Raw genomic sequence first — 17243 nt, 5'->3', positions numbered from 1 at the left:
ATCTGAGGGAGGCACACTCTAGAGTATGGAATCTGAGGGAGGCACATTGTAGAGTATGGAATCTGAGGGAGGCACACTGTAGAACATGATTGAAAAAGTTTATAACTCAGAGGTTCTCAAAGTTAACTTTATCTCCTTAAGTAAATAATGCTTTCCTGCAGAGGCTGCAATATATTATTCCATTTCAATATTATAATCCTAACAAGTGTATTCTTCCGTACTTTATCATTTTCTAAGGTGAAGTTACAAGCCATGTCCGAGATAGTTTTACTGTTGAAAGATTATTGCAATTGCCCAAAATAAGCTAGGTGATACTGCATGATCCTGCAGCAGCTGTATCTCCTCATATTGTCGGTGTTCAAATAACAAATATGTGGTTTATTACCAGATCACCAATAGTCAATGTTTCTGATCCCTTCCCCATAGGACACAGGCTACTGCATTCAATTCTAGCTGATATATTGCCAGTTCTGACAGGCAGAGTGGCTGGGATTATAGCTCAGTGGTAGAATACTTGCTTGTTAAGGCAGAAGGTCCTGGGTTTCATTCCAATCACAGAAAAAAAATAAAATAAAATAAAAACTTTTAAAGGAGTAAGATTTAATTTATGCTTGTCTTAGAACTTATTCTGATAATTATGCATATTACTTAAACAAATCATTTTGAAACGACGGCACATAGTAGACACATATGCATGCAGTAGATAAGAGTACATATCACACTGAATCTCCCAAACAAACTCTGATAAAATGATTCCTATATGAACAGATCAGTACCAGCGTACATGCACCAGAGTAGGGTAGCTATGCAGGAAAAGAAAGACTTCATCTTGATACAAGACGTCTTTAATGAACACATTCCAGCATTCACATTCTTTAATGCAAAGTCATTGCTTAATAATGTAGACAGGTACTTTCAATTTACTATTAAGTAGACATGGCATGTTCAGTTGCTGTGGAGAGTTTCCAAATAAATGCACAGGTACTGATTTTCTAAAGCACTTAGGAGATTGAAAGGTTTTGAAAGATAAAATTTGGTCTTTTTTTCACTTTTATTTACATGTATGTGTGTGTATCTATATATGGATATGTGTGCTTGTTTCTACAGACACCAGAAGAGGTCATCAAATCCCTTAGAATTGGAGTTACAAGCAGTTGTAAGCTGTTAGTTTGGGTGTTGAGAACATAACTTTGGTCCTCTGAAAGAGAAGCAAATGCTCTTAACTACTAAACCCCCAAAATGACACCTTAAGACCATTCAGGAAGGCTTGATGCTGTAGCGAGATAATACATTGCTTGCCCTGAAGGCGTGAGGTCTTAAATTCAATCCATGCTACTGACAAAACAACAAAAATCCAATAAAGTACAACACTTTCATTATATGTTAGAAAATAGAAAATCTTCCTCTGGAGAGATTCAGAGGTAGGAACCATATGTGAGTCAAAAGAAAACAGCTTACAGAAGTCAGCCAAGTTCTAACTATTTGAATCTCTCCCCCAGGGTGCATAAAAATGTCTCTCACTTCTAGTCCTAAATCCAAGATTTCTGAATAATGCTTGGAGAATCTATGGCATTCATGCCTCCCTGCCCCCAACATACACATACACAGAGGGGGAAGGGGAGAGAGTAAAGGAGTAAGCAAAGCATGAATTTATATATAATAAGATACCAAAGATAATTGGACAATTTAATTTCAGGCCTTTTATCCCTTCCTTTGTTTAGTGCTTAGAGAAATATTTCCAACCATGGGCACTTGTAGTCTATATGTCCTCTACAATTGAATCAAAGGTTAACCTCTCCCCAGACTGCTCATTCCTAAGCTGTCTACAAGGTTTTAGGGTATGCATTGTACTCCATTCATGGGTTTTAGGAAAGGGCAAAGGATTGTGCGGTGTCTTGGATAGATAAGAATCAATAGCAACCTTCAACCTAAAAGCTCCCACGTTCTGTACTCTGAAACATTCTCCTATCCCTGTTCCTGAACACACACATACTTTTGTCTAAGATTATTTTTTAGTTACATTACCTTTGAAAAGAAAACATTCAATATTACTAACTCATATTTCAAGCAGTATCTTTTCCAACTAATTTTTAACCTAGCTCTTTGGGGATATTATCTGCATTCTACTTTATTACAAAGAATAGTGTTTTCCTCCAAATGTTTCCCATGGTAAAACATTAATAACCATTTCTTTAGCTCCAAATAATATTGTTTTTACTCCTAATCACATAGCTTTCAAATGCAGTGCAGTATAATGTAGATTGAATTCTTGTGATTATAGCATCTTGAATCTATTAATGATTTCTGTGTTCTTCAGAACAAGGACAATATGCTAGTTACAAATGAGTCCAACTACCCATGGTTTAAAGTAAAAACTGGGAAGTGTACTTCTGTATACATTTGTTATTTGAAAACCAGATTTATGTGTTGCTCTTCAAAATTAGGAATGGGTTGTGTGGCTTACATTTGCATGGTGGTGGCTCATCCAAGCAGTACCTAAGTTCAATGGTGCACAGAGAACAAGACAGAGTGGAGAAAGTCTCAGTGGCTGCAAAGAGAATGACAGTTCACAACAGTGATTATATTTAACAGGTCCAAATCCACAAGGTACACAGTATTCACTCAACATATGTCATATAGCTCTCTGAGTATATTATTTTAATAAATAGAAAATGTTGGTATGATTTTAAATGCCAGATCCCTTCTGGTGCAAAAGTCAAAAAAAAAAAAAGGAAGGAAGGAAGAAAGAAAAAAAGAAAGAAAGAAAGAGATGAGAAAAGAAAAAAGAAAAGAAGAGAGAAGAGAAAAGAAAAGAAGAAAAGAAAAGAAAAGAAAAGAAAAGAAAAGAAAAGAAAAGAAAAGAAAAGGAAAGAAAAGAGGTGATATCTGTGGGTTCTAGTGGCCTTCATTATCCACTCTATTTGATTTGCTCTAAAGAATGCCTGCCTCTTCTATGGTAAGAACAATAGAAATATCTGTGAACTACAACACAGATTTTATAACCATGGAAACAAATAGCCTTACCTGAGTTCTGCTTTGACATGAAAGAAAATTCTGAAATATCACTATTCATTCACTTTCCTGCAAATCCATGTACCTTCTTTGTAAAATTCCTTTCCAAAAAAGCATGCTATATGCTAAAAATCTGTAGTTCTACTTGAAATACGCACTCATTATGAAGTAGATCCTGACTTCTACAGATTTCCAGATTTCTATAAAATAAGGGTAAAATGTCTATGACATAACTCTCAAATGGAAAAGGATGTGTCAGACCCCTGACTGATTTTGTCCTCCTTTTTTGGATATATTAGAGTTACAAATGGATAGTTTGAGTTTTATGGGTTAGCACCTCACAGCATCAAGGTATTAAATATCATTCTAACTCCTCAGGAAAGCTCAAAAATTAATATTTAGATTATGGAACTAAAGCAACCATTCAGAGGTACAATAATCCTCCTTATGTGTTTGATTTCTTTTCCACTCTGCTGTGCAGTGAGTGGTTCTTCTATCACCCATAGCAACTTTGTCCTTCAACCTTTTTCTGTCAAACAAATCTGGTGCTTTTAATCTCCGATCCTTTCATTGCTCTCTACCTCTTAACCTCCCTTGTCAAATGCATGAGAAATCATCCAATGTGTGAGGAAAGGATGATGTCTGAATAGCACTTGATTCTAGAAAGCAGATGTAAATAGCATGGTGCAATTGCTAGTACTAGAAAGAGGTAAGAGTCTCAGGGCATAATGCCTTTCAGAAATTGAAGTTCAAGGTTTGGCTTTAAGTTCCGAAGTGTACAGAAAGATAGGAATTGTGTTGATAACATTTTCTCCATCAAATACCACCTTAACTGGGGACAGGATGAATGAGATTTAAAGGTGGGGGCAAATCTACAGAGCTTTTAGTAATAATGGAAAACTGGTTAATAGAGATGCTCTCCTTTCCCTAAACACAAAGAAAAAGAGACTTCAAAAACAAAAATAGAGACATTTATGTCATTAGTGAAAGCAAATGCTGGACTGATACTGAAGAACATTTGCCATCCCCTGGCCAAAGGAATATGTTATCTGTATTTCATGTCCATTGTGTTAAAAGTTAACATGCCCTAAAATACAGTGAAGCATTGAAAAACAAAGGCATTCATGCCAACTACCTATACCAAAACTTGTATTCATATACTTTAACAACTGTTTCTCAATGGAATTTATCAACTCCCAAGTTTACTTTTGTGCAGAAAGTCATACTATTATTAGTATGCAGAGCTGATTTCCTGACTGTATTTGAAGTTTGTCCCTTTATTAAAGACACCATAACAGGCCAATTGTAACTGCATATTACCATGTCATTGATGTTTAATGTCATTGTGCTTCATCAAACTTCAGAGTAAACCCTTTAGTTTATTAAAATTCATGGACTTTTATTTATGAAAGAAAAGTTTAATACTGAATCAGCCTCTGAAGAATCAAGTGTTTTTTAAAATATTAAATAACAATGTTGCTCTATTTAAAAAAGATTTATAAAGAATAAAAACATTAAATTGTATCAAAATGTTAAAATCACATACTACCTAAACTAGGGTAAGGAAGTCATTTTGCAGTGACCAGGTACCAATGCCAACATTTTAAAGCTTTCTATCTCTCCCCCCTTCCCTCCTTTCCTCCCTCCCTCCCCCTGCCCTCTCTCTCCCCTCTCTGTGAAGTTGTACATGCATAGATATGTAACTGAAAACAAGTTCAGCTATTATTCTCCAAGTGACTTCTACATTTCTTTATTTATTAACTTACTTATTTAAAATGGAGTCTCTAACTGGCTTATAACTCAACATGTGGACTGAGCTACCTGGACAATGAGCCCCAAGTATCCACCTATGTCTATCTTCCTAATGCTGGTATTCATGTGTCCTGCTCCTCTTCTTGTTCTTCATTTCTCTTGATAGCTAAGATGATCACATGATGAAAGTAGGCTGCAAAAAATAATTCACTTAATACATGTGGATATTATTTGTTTGAATCCACATAAGCTAAGCTTTGGTGTAAATCAACCTTATGAGAAAACACCTGAAATAAACATTTTAAAAAGAACTAAGGCTATTTTTAGGTTGAGAGTTTCAGAGTCTAACCAATTCACTAACCTCACTGTGTTGGGAGATGAATTTAATGTAGAGCAAACATCTCATGGTGGCTGGAATCCAAGACTAAAAGAAGTGCCCAATGCATACTCCTATTGGTCTAATTCCCTTTCAGTAGCCTTTCCTCCTAAGGACTGTATCTACTTGTAGTAGTGTCAGAGTCTAGGGCGGTGGCTTTTAAACATGAGATTTGGAGGAGATTTCAAGATTCTTACAAAATCAAACCCAGACATACCCCTGGATATTCACAAAACCATAGGGATTAGAGATTCTCGTAAATTAAATCTACAACATTGTCGAAAAGTTAATGGCCATAATCAGGGAAAACTCACAGTGTGTTGTTGGATCTAATATGTTTGCTTTGAAAAAATAAATCTAAAAAGTAAGCAGTGGATCAGCCCTGGAGATCCTGCAATGTGAGCACAATCTAATCCCTTCCGCATTTCAGTCGGACTCAAAGCTGCTGCTTGTCTGTTTAGCTAGTGTTCATTGAAGAGTCTTCCTTAATCTTCTCAATGTGATCACTCATCATTAGTACCCAAAGGTTATAAAAGGAAGAAATTATGAAATGTGGAGAAATATGGAAATTTTCATTTATAAGAAAATAGCAGTAAGACAATACCCTCAGAAGTATGGAATAAACTTACATAACCAGTCAATATTAAGGAAAGAACAGGAAAGACAATATCTGAAAAAAATTGACTTATATTAGAGTATATAAGGCAGAATAAATTATTTCATAAAAGTTTTAAAATGTATACAATAAGGTTTGTTTCAAGCAAAGAAATACAGCAAAACATTTGAATATCTGTGGTACATTAACAAGAGCTATGTTTTCTTCTAGATTAGGTTCTTTTGATTAATCATTTGGTACACCATTAAATAAATTCTGAAATTATTATATAAAAATGCCTCTCAAATTGTATATAGTTGAATGGACAGGGGTACATTTTCCACTCTGAATGGTTTTACATATATCAATACTTATGGCCAGCAGCACTTTCCATTAAGTTTGCTAATATTTATTTTTAAAACAGTTCTGAACCTCACTACAAATTAGTAAGAAAAATTATGTCCTACTAGTAAGGAATATTCTCCTGATATAACAAACTAGCTCAATTATAAAGTTTCCATACTTCCAAGGTATTTGAATCATTAAATGTATTTTAAAAATATTTCATCTAAAAATAAAGCTATATCTGTCTTTCCATGGAGGAGGCGTCTCTTTCTGTGGCTGTACTTCAGGAGCTGGATCTTCATGAGGAATGGACAGGCTTGAGTAAGGCTATTTTACCACAAACTATGACATACTTAGAAATTAATGGATTCTAGAGATATTTAAAAAATAAGGTGCAATGCCAATATTTCATGAAAGATATATAAAATATTTGTCAATGCCTTGGGAGAAGACCACAATTTAGAACCCAGAGTAAAGCTGCAACTTCTGAAAGTGCCCAAGGTAAATGATGAAGAGCAGTTGAAGAGAGTCCCTCTCTGCTGTCATTCTTCTGTTTACACAAGGAAAAATCATATTGCTGTAAACAAGACTTAGCTTGCATACCTTTTTTGCATCTCCTGCAGAAGAGAAAGCCTTTGTCTCTCTGACCACTAAAGTTGGCCACTTAATAGTCTATAGACCTAAAGACATTGAAATTTATCTTAAATACATGTGCACCGAGGCACCTGCCATCTAATGGGCCACCTACCATTGGTTATACAGCCTCTCCTGGAGTGCCTGTCCATCCCTGCCACCTCTCTGTGGCTAATAGATCTCAGCCTAGCTCTGTGGGACACAAAGGTTGCCTAATAACGTATGAGGATTGAAGATTAATTTTTCTTTCGAATACTTCACACCAAGAGGCTTTATTTGGTAATGAGTCAGCTCAAGCCTAGCCAAGAAAACGGGTTAAATCCTGAAAAACTGAGGTTAAAATTTGAGTTTACCTTCCTATAATTTTTATTATTCTCCATGCATAGTATGTCACATTATTGCACGCCAAAATTAGTGTGACATTCTCAATTCCAGGAGGATTAAGTTCATGAAATATTAATGAGCTAGTTTTCACTTAATACCCAAAGGAATGCTTTATATATAGGGCATGAACATAGCCCAGAACACCGTGGGATCCTGAGCAGCAGAGGGCTCACAATAGTGACTCCATCTGTACAGTAGTGTGACGGAACAGAATGGCAACAGGATACATAAAGAACATTTCCTCCTAAAACATGAGCAAAGAAGTCAGGAAAGAGGAAGCAGTAAATTCAGTATGATTGACTCCTATAAATAGTGTGTATAGTAGAATGTACATTTGCATGCACAGCCAGAGAAACCCTGTATCCAATTTAACTTTGGCACCTCATATTGCATTTACCTGGACAAAGCAATAACACTGAGCTTCAGTTTTTCTATTAATAAATAGAATAAGAGTACAAATGCCGAGCTCTCAGAGTCATGGTATTGAACAAATAAGATTAAATGTATGATGAGCAGCTTGAACACTTTTATTATTGATAGGAACATGGTTGTACTCCACTGAATAAGGGTTTCATATTTTAAAGTTAATACCACTGTTCATTCAACCATTTAATCAATCATTCAGCAGCTATTTTTTGAGCATTTAAAATCTCTATGAGTATATTCTGAAGTCATACCTGAAGACTTTAAAATGAGATTCCAGTGATGTACATAAAATGAGTTTGTATTAAGACAAAAGATCCTGAGACCTGATAGATTTGGGATTAATCTTGCTATGGCCTTTAGGACCTTTGAAAAACCTAGTAAAATGATTTAGATACTCTGTACCTTAGTTTATCCATGTGCAGAAGAATAAGAATAGAAGTAAATGCAATATATGGCCATCAGGAGAAACAAATGAACTATCACATAAAGTACTGAAAACAATATATAAAATGTAGGAACCACTCAGGAATTTCTTGCTGACAATTTTTTTTTCCACAACAACTTTCAAATTGTACTTTTAAATGCAAGCTAGATCTTTTTTTTTTTTAAGCATTTTATTTTATTTTTTTACTTACTTTACATTTACTCACCTCCTCCCTCCTGGTCACCTCCTCCACCAAATCTTCCCCCATCTCCCCTCCCTGTCTCCTCTGAGCAGGTGGGGGCTCCCTGGATATCCACCCCCATCCTGGCACATCAAGTCTCTGCAAGGCTAGGCACATCCTCTCGCACTGAGGCCAGACAAGGCAGCCCAAGTAGAACATTTCCCACATACAGGCAACAGTTTTGAGGATAGCTCCACTCCAGTTGTTCTAGACCCATGGAAACTTTGCACTTTTATGAGGTTACATTTAATAATTGCTAATCGTAATGCCTGAGCCATTGGTGGTTTGTTCAGGAAATTGTCTTCTATATCAATGGGATCAAAGCTATTCCCTACTTTCTCTTCTATGAAACAATGCATTGTTATCTTTATCTCCTTGATCCACTTGTCCTTCAGTTTGTGCAGGGTGATAAATACTGATCTATTTGCATTCATGTACATGTAAACATACATTTAGGCCAGCGCTTGAAGAAACTTTTTGTTGAAGAAACTTTCCTTGTTTCATTACGTGGTTTTGGCTTCTTTACCAAAAATCAAGTGTCCAGTGTATGTGGGTTTATTTCTAGGTCTTCTATTCAATTTCGTTTATCAGCATTTCTGGTTCTGTACCAATACCATGCAGTTTTTATCACTATTGGTCTGTAGTATAGCTTGAGGTCAGGGATGGTGATTCCTCCTGAAGTTCCTCCTTTATTCAGGTTCCTTGACTTTAATCACAGTTAATAAACTTGGCTTTTCAATTAGCAACCTTTCCTATGTTCGCCTTTGCTAAACTAGGACAGGAGTATAAGAAGTCGTAGTTGGGTACAGTGTTCTCCCAGGTACTGAGTACATCCACTCTCCTATACTATTACAAAAGGAAAATTCTAGAATGATGGAGATTGGATAGTATGAAGGCTTTTTGTTGGTTTACTAAGAAACAGCTCCCAAGTCTTCTTAGACCAGGAAGGAAGCTTTCATTATCCGTTATGGTTTTCAGTCACTTAAAGAGAATTCAGTGACATGCTCCACTATGATGCCCCTCAACAGAGGAATGGATACAAAAAATGTGGTACATTTACACAATGGAGTACTACTCAGCTATTAAAAAGAATGAATTTATGAAATTCCTAGGCAAATGGTTGGACCTGGAGGGCATCATCCTGAGTGAGGTAACACAATCACAAAAGAACTCAAATGATATGTACTCACTGATAAGTGGATATTAACCCAGAAACTTAGTAAGTGAGATATAAGGTACAATTTGCAAAACACATGAAACTGAAGAAGAATGAAGACCAAAGTGTGGACACTTTGCCCCTTCTTAGAATTGGAAACAATCACCCATGGAAGGAGTTACAGAGACAAAGTTTGGAGCTGAGACAAAAGGATGGACCATCTAGAGACTGCCATATCCAGGGATCCATCCCATAATTAGCCTCCAAACGATGGCACCATTGCATACACTAGCAAGTGTTTGGTGCAAGGACCGTGATATAGCCGTCTCTTGTGAGACTAGGCCTGGGCCTAGCAAACACATAAGTGGATGCTCACAGTCAGCTATTGGATGGATCACAGGGCTCCCAATGGAGCTAGAGAAAGTATCCAAGGAGCTAAAGGGATCTGCAACCCTACAGGTGGAACAACATTATGAACTAACCAGTACCCTGGAGCTCTTGTCTCTAGCTGCATATGTATCAAAAGATGGCCTAGTTGGCCATCACTGGAAAGAGACGCCCACTGGACAGGCAAACTTTATATGCCCCAGTACAGGGGAACGCCAGGGCCAAAAAATGGGAATGGGTGGGTAGGGGAGTGGGGGGGGGGAGGGTGTGGGAGGCTTTTGGGATAGCATTGGAAATGTAATTGAGAAAAATACGTAATAAAAAAAAATAAAAATAAAAAAATAAAATAAAAAATAAAAAATGGAGAGAATTCAGTCACATTTGCATGGTCAGCTAACTGGTCTCTGATTATTAAGGCAAATTACACTCAATTGACAATAGTTCCCAAGGTAATTATAAGCCTTATCCCTGAATAATAATGGTCATACACACCCACATTGATGATTGATGTAACTAAAACTTAAAGAACTTAATAAGCCCATCAATCTGTGATCACCTAACAGATCCACGCTGAGTGCCTGAGATAAGAAAAGTTTCAAATGGCAGCAAAGATTATGACAATTTTTCAAACTCATTTATCTAATGTTACACATTTAAATTTTATAAAAGAAAACTAAAAAAAACTTTTTATTTGTGATTTTTTGTAATATTGTTTTAATGAAAATTGCTGTATTTGTTGTACTTCCCATGTTTACTTTTTCAGTTTTAATGCCTATCCTTTTCACAATTACTTTTGTCATCTAATAGAAAAGTTTTTCCAAACTTTCAGACTATCTTCCACACTATATTGAGAAATGCTGTAAAATTTAGTATGACCTAATTTTCAAATATGAAGAGAATGTATTGCTCTAAACCTGACAAAAATGTACTTGAAGCTCAGAGATTTAAGAATTATTTAGGACAATAAAGATTTTACTTCTGTATTCTTCACAGAAACATTGAAGCCATTGCAAATCTAAATTACTAAGCATAATAATTCTTTATTTTTTCTTTGTTTTCTCATATCTTATTTTCAGTTTTGTATACACATGGCCCATGGTAAGAAAGCAATTATCACTTTATCCTTAAAGCAGGAATAAGAGAGAATTTAAAAAACACTTAATGAGGTTTGTAGTGTTAGCTATAACAAGCCTCATGTGACACTTCTGAACCCATCTCTGGCCTTCGTAGGATCTGCTTTAGATCTTACAGGAAGATGTGAGGCACAGAAAACAACAACAACAAATCAGTAAGGCAGAGATTGATTTACCAAATTAGCAAGTGACATTCTTTTCCTAGCACCTAAAAATATTATATTTTGACTTCTGACATCTGCCTTGATACCCTGGATTGAAGCAGACTGGCTCTTATCTCCTGAACTACTGAAATGTCTCAGGTTCTGTAGTACAATATTCCCCCTCGGTTCAATGTAATTTATTTTTTACTTAGTATATGTTTGTGCATATGTGCTTATATGCTCATGCTTATGTAGGTGCAAAGCTCTGTGTGAGTTCTCATGTACGAAGGCTCATGTGGAAGCACATGATATTTATTTATTATTTTTTATTTATTATTGTTTATTTATTGAGGTTCTACTTTGCTTGCATAAAAGATGATTACCTAGAAGCCATTTAAAACTCCCAAGTGTTTAATTTTTAAAACTGTACATACTACATGAAGGACAACAGAAAAGCCCTAAAATATTCCCAGACTCATATATGTAATAGTGGTTCATGGCATCTCTACCTTTTGAACCCAGAAGTCTTATCCAAAATGGATTGTCCATACAAGATGGAGTGCAAATTACTGTTTTTAGTGATTAGAAGAAAGTGATAGATAATACGTTTCTCCATGTTATTAACTGTGGAGACAACTCTTCACTATACTTTAATTGTAATAACTGACTTTGGTGACATATCTGATGACTTCTATGTAGCTTTCACATTTCCTGTGCACCTTATAGTCCTTTAGTAGTGTCAAAGAGCATATTGCAGCTTCTAAGTGTATACTGTGTTAGCTGTCTTTCTTCATTGTAACAAATGTCTGGAAATCATCCTACAGAAAGACCAACTCATATAAAGATAATTGTTGTCCTTTGGTTCACAGTTTTAAAGGTTTCAGCTGGGAGCAGTTGGTTCTTTGGTTTGGGCCTGAGTGGGAGTCTGTTGCTGAGTGAAGCATCTCATCTCATGACATTATTCCAGAAGGTTAAAGTTCATCATTTCTTACTCTTGAACTATTGCTAAATACTCTCAGATTGAGGACTAAGCCATTATAATTACATGGAGACTTTGGAGAGAACATTCTATTAAATAAAAACAACAGATTCATTACAAAAATTTATCATCACCAACTCAAATGCTGGTATGATTTCTATCTGTAGTAAGATGATAAATGAGGTAGCATGTTTGAATAGAATAGGAAAGAGCCTGAAGAGGAGATATTTTAAAGACAAACTAATTAAGTCAGACAAACTTTTGTGAAGAAATGTCTGTCATAACCAGTTTAGAGAGAAGAACCTTTAGTTTCATTCATGGGTTTAGGGGTTTTAGTATAGTCATGCCAAGAAACCATAGTAGCTCAACCCATAACATCAACACCATGCAATGGAAGATAGTTCACAGGCACCAGAAGGACAAGACCTCAAACCAGTACCAGAGATGGGTAGCCTTCAGACACCTGCCCCCATAGAGTCCCACAATTAATAAGCCCTTATGTCCCCAAGGTTTCACACCCTCCCAAAGGTCTGTTAACATATGGGAAGCAAAGGCTCAAAACCATGAGCCTATGGGTTACATTTCCAAATCAAACGACAATGTAACTTTTCTTATGAAAGGTATATGCCTTATGATAAGAGAAAGTAGTGGTCTCTCAGAACATACCTCTGTTGTGCACATTGACAGCAGATGTTCCCAGTTATTCCCCAGCTCCTTTATTGTCTGACAAAGTTCGCCTCTGAGTGTCAGCTCCATTTGTATAAAAACAGAGGAACCAAGAAACACATTTTAAAATTTGTTTTAATCTTCCCAATGAGGAGTCTCTGTGGAGTTTTACTTCCATCTGCTAACAAATATAACCACTTAACCCCTTCCAAATTGTTTGAAAGAACAACTGACAGAAATTAGGAAGGAGGAAAATTGACAAGATGAGTGTTAACAAAATCCTCTGTGTAATTGCTCAGATAGATGAAATTTTAAAACAAACACAATGGTTTGACAAGTGTGGCTGGGAACTGTTGTAGTAAATCTCCAACCCAAATAAGCCCTGGCAATGAAAACATAACTCAATTAATATGAATACATGCTGTGCTCCTAGATTGGGCGGATCTAAGACTACACTTCCATCTTCCCATATAAGAGACTCCTTATAACTTGCAGTTTCTCCAGGCTTCTGCCCCACTTTCCTTCTTTCCCTCCTCCTCCTCCTCCATTCTCTCTCTCTCTCTCTCTCTTTCTCTCTCTCTCTCTCTCTCTCTCTCTCTCTCTCTCTCTCTCTCTCTCTCTCTCTCTCTCTCTCCCTCCTTTTTTCCCAAAATCTTCAGCTCCACCTTCCTCTTTTCTCTGCCCAATGACCGGCTCTAGCCTTTATTTATAAATTAAGGTAAGGAGAAGGTTTATAGGAAATCACCTGAATGCTGACTCATTCATTATTTGCACTCCCTCACAGGAGAACAGAATTAACAACAAATACAATTAGCCCAGGGGTTTCCGCAGCAGGGAACCTACTCTTATTGGAATTTCAGTGTCTTTACAGGGCTATATAGTTCTCAACTCTAAAATCCATGGAAATCAAATGCATTAGGTTCACTTACACACACACACACACACACAAAATCTGCCCACTTATACGGCAAAAAATTTATAATATCATTTTACCAAAAAAAAAATGGATTAGATAGTATTACTGGCACTCAGAGCTATGATTATTAATTAATTATATCCTAAGTATAAACAAACTTAACAATAATTAAGAAGTCATAGAAACATCATTGGCTGTTGAACAATACATCTTTACTTGAATTGAAATATTATATCATGGGTACATTTAGGTATATATTAGTAGAACACACCTAATACTTTTAAGTGAATATACATGCATATTTTATAATCTCAGTACATTTTACAAAGGGAGGATAATATCAGGATTGCCTGAGTATCACTTTTTCAGCTATGTAGTCATCTACACATGTAGATTTGAGAGCGTATGTTAATGCTTCAAAAATTACTCTTGATTCTAAGAAAGCAACATTGATGCATTTAAAATACATCTCTCTAACCATGTTAACATCATGTTTAGGAATTAAATAAATTCTGTGTTAATTTTCCCTCGACTTGTTCATTCAACAGATATTTGCTATGTACTTGGCATGTGCCCTGCAAAAGCAACCATAAAGCAAAGAGACTTCCAGCTACATGAAAATCTGATCATCTGGAAACTGAAGATCCAGACTTAAAAGTAGGAACTAAGTCAACAGGTCCACTTACTATGTGATGTCAACATACTTTTTGATGCTGGCACAGTCTACACAGCCACTGAAGTCCTTCCCAGTGGAAAACCATTCCCCAAGGTGCTTGTCATTTTCTTCAGGTGTTTTAAAGTCATTGTAATTTTTTTAAAAGCAATTAAAAATTTTGGGCTTAAGTGTAAATGGATTAAAAAAATTTCCATTTATCTGTCAAATCTACTCTGAATAGTGCTTTTATATTGAATGTGCAAAAAACAGTCAAGAGTGGGTATTTATAGTACTTAATCTTAGAACTCAAATTCAGAAAAGCTTTTTTTTTACGTTTTCTCATTATAAACTTTGTAGAGTTCCTTCCTTGGCACAAAAGAAAAATAATAAAAGTACCAGAGATATTTTAAATCACTCTAAAATTTATATTTACTTCCATTTATTAAATGCATTGAGTACTAGCTGTCAATCTGGGAAGGTCAAAGATCTCTAATTGCTCAGAATATACTGTAACTAGAAGACTGCAATATAAGTGGATTAAATGGGATAAAAAATGTCAAATTAAAATTTTCTCATTGTAGTGATAAGTAAGAAAAATCTTATAAATTTTGTCTTTAATTAAGGACAAAATTAATCATATTTTTCTTGGTCTTAGTTACCATTCTTTTTAGTAGATCAGTCTGGTCAACAAAACAGATGCCAATATCACTGATTGTTGCAAAACTATGTCAAACACAACATATTTACATAGTTGGTGATTAAAAGGAAAGATGATTTGTGAATGGTTAAAACCCTACTTTGCTAGTATATGCTATTGTTATGTTTTCATTATCCAAAAGAGACAGATATAATAAAACAGAAGAAGTTATAGTCTCTTATTTAGCATGAGAATCAGAAATGAAGCTAAGAAGTCACAGGCATGCAGTTTTATTGGCACTATCCACAGGAAAATCCCCTCATCTTTGATCTTTCCTTTCTCTTTTTTCCCTACTTCCAGTTTAAAAGCCTTTTTCTCTATTCTAACAGAATAGAGGGGCCATTTACCAGCTATACTGTAATACAAAACATGGGAAGGAGGGCTCGACAATTTTTGGCACATTCATCCTAGTCTTGAATATTTGCAGAATCACAAACTGCTGTCTTGCCAATCTGTCACTTTCTTCCAGTTGAGGTGTGTGTGTGTGTGTGTGTGTGTGTGTGTGTGTGTGTGTGTGTGTGTGTTTTGCTATCTCTTGGCATCTTTGTGCTTTACCTTGTCAAAATTCTATGATCCCAAGGGATTTATTTTTTTCCTGACTGGGGGAGCAAGAAAGCAAATGAAATGATTCCTATATGGTATACGGGTGCACTTTTTAGTGTTTCCCAGTAGATTACACTAATGTTCTTACCCTATAATTAAGGGGAGGGCAACTATGATATGCATATGTGGCTAGAGACAGGAGGGCAAAGCCACAGAATGTTCTATTACAAGTAAATTTGTACTGAGGTTTACATAATATCCTACACATATTCTTTAAAATAATTTCTAAATAATACCTGACCACTATCTAGAAGGTTATATAAAAAAAAAACCTCTGTGAACACTTGGATTATAAAAATTCCCTTAAAACATAAAAGAGAACAGTAAGGCTGACCACACCTGTTTCTTTAAGCAGTCAGTCTCTGTAGATTGCCAGTGTGTGTGACAGTATGGATTTTGTTTCTTCAGTTCTCTATGGTGGCATTCAGCCACTCCGCTGCAAACAGAGACAAACACAAGAAACATTGAACAAAGCAAATCAAAGCAATTACACCTTGTCTGCGCTAAGCTTGAGTCATGCTATAAGCAAGAGAAAGCTGAATCACAAATGTTCAATGACCCAGAGTTGATCTAATTACTCTGTAATCGCTGCTATTTCAAACACAAAAACTGAAAGAGAAAAATGTTAGAGTAAAATCACCACCAATTGTTATTTATTCCTCTCCATTGAAAGCAAGCAGCCATGTTATTCAAGTGCACCACAACCTGAGAATTAAGTCACAAGCATTCTACCCTGAGACTTTCTTTTGGATGCTGAGTTTCAGTTCCTAGCTCTTAAAATGATAATAATGAATTCGCATTCACAGAGCTGTCTTAAATTTTAATAAAATAATATTACAAGTAGAATATAAAGACTTGGAATATATAAACAATAGCATCACTTTTTATATATTTTAATATGGTTTTAAACCCTGTTTTTGTGCCTTACCTCTATGTATGTATATACATTCCCAAACTGCACAGAATAATTCTCCCTTTGGACCAGTATCCCAGAACTGTCACTCAAAAATCTCATATTTGTTCTTTTTCTGAGATTAGAAAAAAAATTAGAACTCTTTTTCTCCCTGCATACCCTCCATTGTACTCATTTCTTTTTCAATTCACTGCATCTTGTTTATTAGTCATAAGCAATGATTTAAAAATTATAACTTTATACTTTTTAGAAGAAATATACCAAATGAAGTATATGAAAACATTACATGATATAGATACTTACATATTTTATATGTGCTTTATAGATTTTATTTATCTATGCTAATGTATTTTATTAGTGTAAAGATTTATTTTAATATTTATAAAAAGAAAGAAAACTAATGAGTGTGGAATAGTTTTACTATAGAATGAAAAAACCTATTGTATGCTCTTTAATTGGGCATGTATTTATTTTTTCAAAGACCATATTTTCAAAATAATGTAAACATGAAATGTACAGCTTTTATTTCTCATGTATTCAGCCATGTAGATACCATTTGTTGAATTCTAGAGTATACCTGACACTCAAGATCACCCAAAATTCTCTATCTAGGAGGATTGGGGAGATAACCTGTAAGAGCTGCTCTTACTGAGATGGCTTTGCACAGGGGCATTTTGCTGATTTGATGGGCATTAGAATACTTCTTGAACATAGCAATGCCTCCTCCTGTAACCTTGACAACAGAAATGGGGAAGAAGACAGTCACGAGTATAAAAGGACGACTAGGAAAGAGAGAAATAGTTACGG

General features: G+C 35.5%; 1 long non-coding RNA gene across 1 annotated transcript in view; it reads left to right on the top strand.

Moving 5' to 3' along the window:
• The window catches only part of Gm31018, a 54963-nt gene that overhangs the window by 25865 nt on the left and 11855 nt on the right, over window positions 1-17243 (top strand). The window contains exon 2 of the long non-coding RNA XR_386094.2: window positions 14117-14337. This is a non-coding gene — a long non-coding RNA (predicted gene, 31018). The remainder of the gene's footprint in view (window positions 1-14116; window positions 14338-17243) is intronic.

The sequence above is a fragment of the Mus musculus genome, chromosome 18, assembly GCF_000001635.26.
Source record: "Mus musculus strain C57BL/6J chromosome 18, GRCm38.p6 C57BL/6J".
In the NCBI taxonomy this organism is placed as follows: Eukaryota; Metazoa; Chordata; class Mammalia; order Rodentia; family Muridae; genus Mus; species Mus musculus.
Note: the sequence above shows the minus strand (reverse complement) of the source record. Positions and strands in the feature narration are given on the sequence as shown.